Below are 13644 nucleotides of genomic sequence, written 5' to 3'. Positions count from 1 at the left end.
TTTTTTGTCTTTTACCATCTAGGGTGTTTACATCTAGACTTATAGGCACATTCTTGTAACCACAAATGACAGAAACTATGCAACTTATGTTTCTTTGGGTCTAACATGCTTCACTTAATATCATTTTTCCAAGTCTTCCTATTTCTTTATAAATAGTATAATATCATTCTTTCTGGTGCCCCTCTGCACATCATCTTTAAATAAGAAAAAAATGCATTAAAAAAGAAGTAGATGTGGGTGAAAGGTTCTTTTGATTGGTTTCTTAATGGTAGCCCTTGACAATCAATCTCTTTTTTCTTTTTTTCTTTTCCTTTTTACCCATTTATAATGAAAGCTTTCAAAAAACTAGGAATCCAGGGAACATTTGTGAATATAATAAAAGCTGCATATGACAAACATACAGGCAGCCTTATACTTAATGGTGAAAAGTTAAAGCCCTTTCCTTTAAAATCAGGAGCAAGGCAAGCATGTCCACTTTCTCCACTCCTCTTCAAAATTGTACTAGAATTTCTAGCCAGAGCAATAAGGCAAGAGGCAAATTTAAAGGGCACCCAAATAGGGAAAGATGCAGATGACATGATCCTGTATTTAAAGCACCTCATAGACTCTACTCCCAAGTTACTTGAGCTAATCCAAAATTTTGACAAAGTAGCAGGACATAAAATAAATCTTCAAAAATCAATGGCTTTTCTGTATGCAAAAAAGTGAACAGTGAGGCTGAAATCAAGAAAGCAACTTCTTTTGCAATAGACCCCTCTTTCCCCCTAAATATTCAGTACTTAGGAATAACCTTACCCAAAGAAGTGAAAGATGTCTATGGTGAGAACTTTAAAAACCTGAAAAAGGAAATTAAATCTGAGCTAAGGAAATGTAAAAACCTCTCATGCTCCTGAATTGGGTGGATTAACATAGTGAAAATGACAATACTGCCATAGGCTATCCTCAAATTCCATCCAATACCCACCAATATCCCAATGAATTAGAGGAAGCAATCCAAAAATTCATTTGGAACAAAAATAGACTCTGAATAGAAAAAAAAAAAATTCCTAAGCAGGAAGAAAAGTGTGGGAGGAATATGAATACCAAACTTCAAACTCTGTAGAAAGCTATAGTAATAAAAACAGCTTGGTACTGGCACAAGAACAGACCTGAGGACTAATGGAATATAATTTAAGACCCAAAAATGAACCCACAGACCTATGACCACCTAATTTTTGATAAGGGAGTCCAAAATAGGATGGAAGAAAGACAGCCTCTTCAACAAAGGATGCTGGCAAAATTTGTTAACAACCTGTAAAAAATTAAAGCTACAACTTTATGTATCACCTTGCAGTAAAATCAATTCCTAATGAATCAAACAAAGCAGACACCCTGAAAACATTGCAGGAACGAATGGGAGAAACACTTGGGCTCCTTGACACAGGTCGAAAATGTCTTAATAAATGCCCAGAAACACAGAAAATCAAAGAAAGGTTGGACAAATGGGATTGCATCAAACTGCAGATCTTTTGCACAGCAAATAATTTAGCTAACAAGATAAATAGAAAGCCCTCAGGCTGGGAGCAAATCTTTTCTGGGCATACAACAGACAAAGGCGTCATATCTAAAATATACTTAAAACTTAAAAAAAAATAAGTCCCCCCCAAAAAAATTCTGAAAGAAGCAACTGCCTCCTCAGCATATAAGCTAAAGACTTGAAGAGAGACTTCTTTGAAGAGAAAATGAGAATGGCCAAGAGACACATGAAGAAGTGCTCTATATCACTGGCCATAAAAGAAATGCAAATCAAAATAACACTGAGATTCCACCCCACCCCAGTGAGAATGGCCATTATCAGGACAATTAATAATAATAAATGCTGGAGGGTATGTGGCCAAAAGAGAACCTTACTATATTGTTGGTGGGAATGTAAATTTGTTCAACCACTCTGGAAAGCAGTATGGAGATTTCTCAGAAGGCTAAACATAGAGCTCCCCTATGACCCAGAAGCACCATTCTTGGGCATAAACTCAAAAGACTACAAGCAAGAACACACTAAAGCCACCAACACAACAATGTTGATCGCAGCACAATTTGTCATTGCTAAAATAGGGAGCCAACCCAGATGCCCTTCAGTAGATGAGTGGATTAGGAAAATTGGGTACATATACACAATGGAATTTTATGCCTCTATCAGAAAGAATGATATTACTCCATTCATAAGGAAATGGAAATAAATTATACTAAGTGAAGTGAGCTAGAACCAAAGAAACATGGACTCTATGGTTTCCCTCATAGGGAATACTTAGCACAGGTTTAGGCTAGTCACAGCAGAGGACTACAAGAGCGTTTATGAACACATAAGATGATGCTAAGTGAAATGAACTCCATGTTATGGAAATGAGTGTTATATAACGGTTTTAATTATTTTCAATGTGCCTTGTGAAACTGTAGCCTTTTGTGTTGTTGTTCGTCTTGTATTACCTTCCTGTGGTTGTCCCAGTGCTATCACTATCTCATCTGAGTACGCTGGATACTGTATATACTTGTATTGAAACTAGGGAAGGGAAAGGGAATATCAAACTCAAGAGACAAGGGATTAAAAAGAGAAACAACTCCAAAAGGAATACTTACAAAACCATTTGGTGTAAACCAACTGAACAACTCATGGGAGGAGAGGATAAAGGGAAGGGGGAGGGGGGAAATGAAGGAGGAAGGAACAAATTGTACAAGAAATGTACCCACTGCCTTACGTATGAAACTGTAACCCCTCTGTACATCACTTTGACAATAAATAAATAATTACTGAAAAAAAGAACATAAATCAAAACAACATTGAGATTCACCTCACCCTAATAAATTTGTCCATTATTAAGAAAACTAATGGGTCTGGGGATATGGCCTACCGACAAGAGTCACTTATACAATAATACCACATATATAGAAAAGGCCAGAAGTGGCGCTGTGGTTTAAGTTGGCAGAGTGCTAGCCTTGAGCAAAAAGAAGGCAAGGATATAGTGCCCAGGCCCTGAGTTCAGCCCCAGGACTCACCAGAAACAAACAAACAAAAAAAAAAAAAAACAGGAAAAAAAGAAAACTAATAACAACGTATGCTGGCAGGGATGTGGCTAAAAGAAAACCCCACTACAGTGCTAGTGTAAACTTTAACCACTCTGGAAAGCAGTGTGTAGATTCCTTAAAAGGCTAAACATAGAGCTCCCCTATTACATAGCAACCCTGTGTTTGTGCAATTACCTAAAGAATTACAAGCAAGATCACACTAAAGCTATAAGCACAAGTATGTTTATTGCAGAACAATTTACCATGGGTAAAATATGGAACCAACCTAGATGCTCCTCAGTAGACCAGTGGATCAATAAAATGTGGTACATATACACAATGGGATCCTATTCATCTATTAGAAGGAATGACTTAGCCCCATTCATGAGGAAATGGAAAGACTTGGAAAAAAAATCATACTAAGTGAAGTGAGCCAGACCCAAAGAACTAGAGCCTCTATGGTTTCACTTATTGGACACAATTAGTACTTGTCTAGGATAGTCCTAGAAGAGGAGCACAATAGTTCATCAATGTACATAGGATTACAGAAGATGATGCTAAGTGAAATGAACTACAGGACTTGGAAATAAGTGGTTTGTCTTTGATATTGTTATTTCCAATTTGCTCTATGAAATTATGCCTTTTTCTTTTGTCTTTCTTCCCCATGGTTTTACCACAGATGTCACTGTAACTGACTTTGGTACATTGGGTATTGTATGTACGTTTATTGGAACTAGAGAAGGGGAACAGCAAAATAGAGAGACAAAGGGTAAATGGCAAACCATTGAAACAGCAATACTTACAAGGCAATATGGTGTAAACCAACTGTACATCTCAAGTGAAAGTCGGGAGGGAACCAGAGAGGGTCGGGAAGAATCAAGGAGGGGGGCACAGGGGGGAGGGGGGAATCGATGGAGGAGTTAACAAGTTTGATAAGAAATATGCACATTGCCTTCTTTATGTAATTGTAACCCCTGTGTACATTACTTTGACAATTAAAAAAAAAACGGACACTCTTAATGTTGAGAAATTTAAATAGAATATAAGTGTACTGCATAAAACCCAACTGGATGAAATTTGGTCTCCTAATTCAAAGAACCATGAAAATTAAGGGTCAAAATCTTTATCATTTCTCAATACTGATTTGATGAGGCATACATCTACCATCTGTTTGCATTCACCCATAAAAATTTTGTGAACTATGTAGTATATGAAGGAAACGCTAATTGATTCCACTCCTTTGAGCAAAAAAGTATATCTTTATACAAAATCTATCATTAGAAATATTGCCTAAAATAAGAGTCTGCATAATATTTCAACATAATTTATGAAATATATAATAGGCCAATTTTCTTCCTTCTAACTCATCTTTTCCTGTATGGTTATCTGAGTTTGCTTTAAATAAGATGTAAGAAACATTACTGCATATTTGACTTAGTAAAATAGATTATCCAGAAATTATCTCCTAATTTTATTTAAATTTTCTGGATATGGAAACACTGATGGTTCTTTGGTTGATGAGGCCTTATTTGTTTAGAAATGTGCAATAGCACCCCCACAGGGCTACAGAGAAGCTTTTATCTGTAACAGCCTTTAGGCCACAGTGTGCAATCAGTGAATATTTATATTAGCAGCAATTTCACCAGACAGTAATTATCTTATCACAGAGGAAAAGGTTAAAAAGAAACTTCTCCATTGGACACCTACTGTGTGGATAATTAAGTAGCTCCATGGCTTCTTTCATTACCACATTCAATAACAGTTAAAGACTAGAGAATCTAGCTATAATCAGACGTGATTTGATGAGACGTAGAGAAAGACAGAAACAAAGAGTTTTTGTCTCTACTTTTACTTGCTAAATTCCTTACTTTGATAGACAGTGGTTAACACTTTCATAATATCCCCAGTCACCCACTATTGTCCAATGAACAAAGCTATTAAGTAGAAACATTTAATTGCACCTTGTGACATTCAAGAAAATATATTAGGATACCTAAAGCAATCTTCAGTGTGTGCAAAGATATTTGTAAATATAATTCTTAAAGGCAATTTATTCTTGACATGTTTAGGTGATATTTAGAATATTATTTTGTCAGCATGGGGTAATAGACTATATTAATTCTTCTCTTGAAGCCACTAATATTCTTTCTGATAAGACCATATACTTTCTTTCAGATAATTCACATAAAATTCATTTAAAGAAGTATTAATAAAAGCATTGAAGCAAAATTTATTATAAAATGTATTAAAACAGAATATCAAATAAAAGTTTTTAAGCAATTTTACTCCAATGTAGTAATAAAAATACTTTTAGCAAATGTCAAAAAAATGGTTTGATTGGCTTATAAATAATTTAGAAAAATTGAAAGGAATGATAACAAAAAAGTATTCATATTATATGGAGACACAAATGGCTTGATGATTTCTTGTCTGTTCCAAGGTATGACTTTAGAGCAGAGAACATATAAATTCCTTCCCTCACTTTTCCTTAAACTCATACTTCAGAGCTCATGCTTCTATGAGTTGGGAACATAAGACAAGCACATATAATGTCTGCTGATACAATTAGCTACTATTTCACCTAATCGCTGAGTAGCTTCTAGGCCTAGGAATTCTTCTAGTAGTGATTATACATTGGATGTTCTTTAAACTTTTTGTCCCAGTGAAATAAATGAAGAAATCAAGCCAATAGTTTCATGATACTCAACACCCTCAGCCCTAGGTATCTTATGTGCATAGTTCTAAAGCTGGAGCTCTCTATTTTATAGGAAAAAGGATTTTCAGACAAGCCTACTAAGTTTTGAATCATATTCACAAAATGATATTTTATATTATAAACATATAGACTTTCCCACAGTTGCCAACCATGACCATTCATATCTAAAGAATCTCCCAGTCACAAATATCTGTGTATACTGAAATGATGAGAAACATACACACAAGAAAGGCAATTTAAGATTGAGCAAATGATATGATGAGGAACTGAGGGAATGTAGGAAAGCTTAATAGAAAACTATCTTATCCGGTTGAATAAGGTAACTTGTTTCCAATAATTGAAATTGAAAGAGGACCAATAAATTAAAAATAAAAATAAAAATTAAAGGAATTTCAGCATGTTAAGATTGTTACTACATTACCAAGTGTTTCAGAAAGAAGAAAAATAACAATTTGAATTCCCACATACAGCTGTGATTTAAAGCCAGAGTAGTTTCCAGAATTTTAGTGAATAACAAAGAATGTGAAGAAAAAGCATACATGGGAAAAAAAGTGATAATGCTTTACTTTTAGAGTTGAAAAATATTTGGAATACTTAGTCATCCACGACTTACTATTACACAACTTTTTCTCACTTGATAATGTAATGCTGTAAAATGTACATATTTAGGAAAGACATTATTTCAAGTTGTATAAGTCTATTCTTTACCAGTCTGTGAAATAGAGTACTCTCTTCTGAAACTTTGTAGTGATGAAATGCGACAAGGTCACAGTGTACTGACTGAGACTCTAAGCCACAAGTGCTGATGGCTAGATGTAGTAAAGACATTTTCAAATGATGAATATTGTCAATTGATGATGATCAATTTCAACTTATGAACAATGAGGAGCTCATTGAAGGATATGCATTTCGTAAGCCCGGGAGAATATATTTTGTAAGAACGTGAATACAATTCACAAATTTTATGACAGTATGTGAAAAAAATGCTTTTGTATTCTAATATTTTAAAAAATAACACTCCTTTCTTCTTTCCTATGTGAAAGATATTTGAGTAAAAGTTTAATAATTTGAGAATTATGCTTGCTGGAAATAAAATCAAAATATTAAGTCAGTTTGCGAGGAAAATGAGAAGTATAACTTCAATGGAAAAAAAGAAAAATATATAGGGGGCTGGGGATATGGCCTAGTGATAAAGTGCTCGCCTAGTATACATGAAGCCCTGGGTTCAATTCCTCAGCACCACATTAAAAACAAAAAAAGCTGGAAGTTGCACTGTGGCTCAAGTCGTTCTGGCCTTGAGCAAAAGGAAGCCTGGGACAGTTCTCAGGCTCTGAGTTGAAGCCCCAGGACTGGCAATACACAAAGAAGAATACATAGGAAGAAAATTATGATAAATATGTTTACTTAAAATGAATTTGTTGAAGTCCCTAAATTTGGAAAATCAATGAAGGTAAAAATTGATTTAGGAGGGTTGGGAATGTGGCTTAGTGATAGAGTGCTCACCTAGCATGCCTGAAGCCCTGGGTTCTATTTCTCAGCATCATGTAATCAGAAAAAGTCAGAAGTGGGCGCTGTGGCTCAAGTGGTAGAGTGGTAGCCTTAAACAAAAGAAAGAAGGCAGGGACAGTGCTCAGGCCCTTAGTCCAAGTTCTAGGACTGGCCCACCCCCCCCCCAAAAAAAAAGATTTCAGAGAGGCATTATAATAAATATGATCAATATTAAAAGTAATAATTTGAGACTATAAACAATGATTGACATTTAATATTTATTTGGTTGTAAGAAGGTTCTGGTGAGATGTGAGGAATTAGCAATATTAAGGTGACAGAGTCTCTCCTTTGAACATTTTTAGTTCCTAAAAATGATAATGAGGATCAGGTTGAAGTAATTACTATACATAATTGGAAATATCCCAAATGAGGGCAAATGACATTAAGAAGAAATTGGAAATTAAATGCCCAGTATAGTACCATTGACTTATTAATGTTAATTCGTAGCTAGATTTTTCTCCAAATATTAGTGGAAAATCAGAGTATATAATACCCTTCTGGAAATAGTAATGAGCAAATATGAGGAACCAAAAGATTTAAGATTAATAGTATTTAATTGCTGATGATATGCATATGTCTATTTATACAAAAGTTCTTGTATAAAATGTATTGACTATTTGAAATATTTATTTAATACCCATTTAAACAGAAATAACAATGTCAGTAGTGAAATTTTATATAGCAACATAAAATGCAAGAGTAGCCAAAGCAACTCTGAAAACAACAAATCCACAACATGGAATAAAAGAGGATACAGATTTTACCATTGATATGTAGACCGATAGATCACAATAAAAGACCCTGAAAAGAAAGTACACATTTATGATCAATGGATTTCAACAAAATGCCCAGAACATGCAGTGGAGAAATATTAGTGTCTTGAGAAATGGTGCTGGGAAAATGAAATATCCATATGCAGAAAATAAAATTTAATTTATCATTGTTTCTGTATTCAAAAAAAGTTTCCTCAAATTGGTTAAGTATATAAACATCCAGCTTAAAACTTTTGAACGTCTAGAAAAAAAATTAGCTAGTGTATCACAATGATCTGGACAATGAATTTTTGGATATGAACTCTAAAGCAATGGCAACAAAAGCAAAAATATACAAATTAGATTACGTCAAACTGAAAAGCTACATTACAGTTATGGAAGAGAATAAATTTCTGGCTTGCTATTATACAGTATGTTGATTATAGCTCATGATAATGTAATGTGGATTTCACAAAATTAGAAAATACTTTTCATTGTGGAGAAATTAAGAATAAGAGTACAAATATATTTCACTTCATCTAAACATTGTAAAATGTATGCATATGACAAAACATGATAAATATACATTCTATGATTATATATAACAGTATATTAATTTTATACTTAAACTAATTACTTAAATTCATTTTAAGTTGAATACTTAAATAAGGAAGTCACCAAATAAATCCAAATTTCATGACATTTAACATATTAACTTGGGACTGGGATTATGGCTTAGTGGCAAGAGTGCTTGCCTCCTATACATGAAGCCCGGGGTTTGATTCCTCAGCACCACATATATAGAAAAAGCCAAAAGTGGCGCTGTGGCTCAAGTGGCAGAGTGCTAACCTTGAGCAAAAAAGAAGCCAGGAACAGTGCTCAGGCCCTGAGTCCAAGCCCCAGGACTGGCAAAAATAATAATATTAATAATAATAAATAAAATAATAATAATAATTAACTTCTTTCTTGTATTACCAACATTATCTTTACCCATGGCATGTTATAAAGTTTCATTAAAATTAGTTTCATAAGGGTAGTTTTATAAATATGTATTTGAAACTTCAACTCTAAGTACTTTTCTTTGTTTGATCCAGGAACACCTGTTTTCCTTTGAGTATTTAAGTTCTGTCTCTATTTCAACACATTAAATTCATTTCACTATCTGCTACCAATTTAAACATGTCTTTTATGAATTCTACCTACTGCTGTGATAACATATCACTTATTTTCAAATGTAAATGTTTTCACATGAAAGTGAATGTATGAAAATTGAGGAAAACTAAAATATTAAGTGATAAGTGATGTTCTTAACCTCAGAAAATAGGGTTTATTTCCAGGAGGAAAATTCTAAGTAATGATAGATAGATACCTCTTTCCCTCTAATAGGTGTATAGGAAAAAGAGGATGATATAATGAAACACTATGTTAATTCTTTTTCTTTTAAGTAATCCTGCTACATCATCTCATGAGGTTTTCTGAAGAGTATGTATAAATGTTCTTTTATTTAAAATGCCATGCTTTATTTTATCTTTTTGGGTATTGAACATTTATGACTTACTTAATTCTTATGAATATTTGCAAAAATATTTGTACCTACAGACGTGCAAATGCACACATGCACAGACACACTGAGTTCCATTGCTGTTATCAAATTCAAATCAAAGTTAATATTAAGAAGCAATATGTCTACAAAGTTTTATTTATTTACCTAATCACTTTTAAGAGCAATAATGAGAATTTTCCCTAATTATAAGCTTCAGCTATACAATGATAATTAGCAGATAGGTGTTATTCACTCTTGTCCTAATACAAATTTCCTTTTTACCTCCCTAAAAGGTCTTGCTATTTTTTGCTTCATTGCTTTGCTCTATTGAACGTTATATGACATCGAAAGCAATTAAATATGATTGTGAAGCAAATTAAATCTGCAAAAATGCATTAGTGGTCATGTTAAATACATAAAAGCAACAATATTGAAATAAAGGTTGTAGTTCTCTAACTTACTTTACTATGTTCAGTTATTACAGAATATGAAATGTGTTAAATCATTCATGCTTTAAAGAATGTAAAAATGTTTCTTTAAAGGGGATTTGGGAACACCACTTATATTCTTCTTTTTTTTGGCCAGTCCTGGGGCTTGGACTCAGGACCTGAGCACTGTAACCGGCTTCTTTTTGCTCAAGGCTAGCACTCTGCCACTTGAGCCACAGCGCCACTTCTGGTCATTTTCTATATATGTGGTGCTGGAGAATTGAACCCTGGGTTTCATGTGTACAAGGCAAGCACTTTTGCCACTAGGCCATATTCCCAGCCCACCACTTATATTCTTATATTGAAAGTATCATTGTTATCTATATTTAAAATCAGGACACTTTAAAAAGGAAAACTACCTGAATGCAATACGCATTGGAGTAATTGTTTTCAATAAAAAAAGTACATCAAATCCCTGTTCAGTATGTTTGTTTTAGCTTGACTTCACAGAATAAAAAGCAATTTACATTTGGGAAAATAACACCAATGAATACATTCTGACAAGAGATAATTTTTTTTCTTGGTAGATGAAGTATTAGGCAAAGATGGAGATAACTACCTTAAATTAAGATTTTCATCAGATATGTGATTGGATCTCCATATGGCATTATAATTAAAGTAAATGGAAATTATAAAACAAAATTATAAAACAAAACATGGATGCAAAAAATTTCAGGTCATTTCTTAGGTGAGTGAATAAGCAATTCATTTTTGAAACCGAATGGGATTATATATATTTTTTAATTAACTACGGTATAGAATTTGGAGGTGATTTGTTGAACAACAAGTTGGATTTATTATACCTGATTTTTAAAGTTATTTTACAAATACTTTAGTTGAAGTAAAGAAAATCAAAGGATATGTGCGTATGCAAAATGAAAGTAACACTTCAGTTTGTGCATTAATTTTAATCAATTTCTTAATTTTCCACAAATACCAAAATCTGGATTCTGTATATAAATTCAAATATTTTATATAATTGTATATAATTTATATAATTGTATATAATTTCAAATTATTTTCTAATATATTTAAATTGTACATAGTAATCAGAGTTTGTAATAATACATTGTGAACATTTTTTATATGCCTACTTGATCTATGATATTTACCATAACGGAACAGAAGTGTTTGACAATGCCAATAAATTCTACCATTTAGATTTTAGTGTAAATCTTCATATATTACAAGAGACAACTACATACTACAACTTTTAAGTAAAAGACCAGATATCCCTTCAATTCTAGAGAGCAACAATCACAAGATTTTTTTCTTTTTTCAATTTAATTTTTCTTGTCAAGGTGATATCTTTCTTACCAAAAAAAGAAAAAAAAATCATGAAAAGGGACTAAAAGCCACAATTTCTTACTAGTGTAACTTAAAGAAAAATCAATGAGCAACTTGATAACCAAATAATTCTAACATGTAAAATTAAAAAGAATAAATGCTGTCACAGTATGCAAAATGAGAGACTGATGATTTCCACTCATGCTAAGAAACATTGGTATATTGATTATATGTCATGAAAAACTGAAGAGATTTCATATAATAAAATGTAAATGTCTTCATTCATATTGACGATTCAAGGATTTACACCTTGTAAGTACTAGGTTCTAATATTTCTTAGATTTTTAATCAGTGTTAAAATTCAGTGAAGTCTGAAAACCAATAAATGAGTGAAACAAAGCTAACAACAGATGAGTTTAAAGATTTTTCTCCCTACCTGTAGGCAAAATTTCTGTCTTAGAATCACTGTGTTGAATTTTGTGGCTTTATTGAAATTGCAAAAAAGAGTGAATCTTCCGTTGCTCAGATGATTTCTCTTTTATACCTGTAATTAAATTATTTATGTCCCAAATCCAGCAGGTGAGAAAGACATTGTGTTTACTCTTTCTGTATTTGTGCTTTACTTCTTTAAGTAACACAACTGAGACATTGTGTCTTTTAGTGCCTTTCTATGACATTTTTTTTTGTAAGAAAGCCTTTTGCTTGTTGTTTTCTATACTGAATGAATATCTGGTCTTTTATTTGAAAGATGATGTATGTAGCTATTTGTCTCATGAATTATGCTAGACAGATATCTAAGATCATTAATCCAACTAAATCCATTGATGAGAAGCTTTAATGGTAAATCATATTTTGCTCTGTATGTTTATGAATGTGAGTTTTCTTGAGAAACTACTAAAAGAAGTAATTTGTGGCATTGTAATTGTTCATCATTGTTATAGTACAAATAATCTTCTGGTTTGGGACTAGTATTCTTCTCCTTCAATTTTGCACTGAGTACAACTGGTGCACTTTTTTCCAAATAGAGAGTCAATTAATGGCAAAGATAATAAAAATTACCTGGGAAATTTAAAATGCTAACATATAGGGTATCATATCCACTATCATTACATGTTAGTTTCATCAGTTTTATTCCTGGAAAACTTTTCTATAAACCCAAAGACAAAATAAGCTAAAAGCAATGTCTGGATGATGTAAATTTCAAGGCCAGTTTGAGATATCTATCTATCTCTCTATCTCTCTATCTATCTATCTATCTATCTATCTATCTGTCTATCTGTCTGTCTATCTTTGCCTGTCTATCTGTCTATTATAACTGAATAAATAAATAGGAAAAGAGGAAAATTCCTTGCATGTTCATACTAATCATAAACTATTCTCCTAATGAATCAAATATGTAAACCAATATTTTAGATTTAAGACATTGAATTAAGTGATTTATTGAAATATTTTAAGAACAAAAGATTGAATTATATATATAGCAATATAGAAATCAATAAAGTGGTCACTTTAGTATATCAATATTTAATTTATATCTATAAAGTGAGCCATATTATGCCTCTCCATTAAAAAATATCATAAGTAACATTCACAAACACATACTCAATTCATGGCATACCTATTACTTTAATAGCATCTCAATATTAATTAAATGGGGTTGGTTGGAAACAAACAAAAACAAGAATGTGAGAGGAAATAATTGTATGAGTGCTTCAAGTCTTTTCCAACTATTAGTGAGAAATTGGAAGAAGTAAAAATATTATATTACCCAGAATGAAAGAACTTTATTTCCTCATTTATTCTTAGTAACGTTGTAATTTCACATACTGTATTAAAAAGTTAAACAAAGCATAATCACATCCATATCTATCTAACCATTGCAGTATAAAAACCTGGTTAAACCTTGGCATCTGTACACTGCTTGGTGACTGCAAAGGATATATAAATGGAGAGGGTCCATATGGAGACACTAGTGAAGATGCAGTCCCTTAAAGTAATGTGTATTACCTTGGACTGAACTTTACTAAATGGCAGGTGTGGAAAGGTACCTAAGGATTCTTTCTGTGCTTTTCTGTATCTTCACAGGAGAATAATGCCTGCATTTTTCCCTCTTCCATCCTAATTTCACTTCATATGTACACATTTTGAATTTTATTAAAATTATTTTGGAGGGCTGGGGATATGGCCTACTGGTAGAGTGCTTGTCTCATATACATGAAGCCCTGGGTTCGATTCCTCAGCACCACATATATACAAAAGTCCAGAAGTTGC

Source organism: Perognathus longimembris, chromosome 3, assembly GCF_023159225.1.
Source record: "Perognathus longimembris pacificus isolate PPM17 chromosome 3, ASM2315922v1, whole genome shotgun sequence".
Classification (NCBI taxonomy): domain Eukaryota; kingdom Metazoa; phylum Chordata; class Mammalia; order Rodentia; family Heteromyidae; genus Perognathus; species Perognathus longimembris.
Note: the sequence above shows the minus strand (reverse complement) of the source record.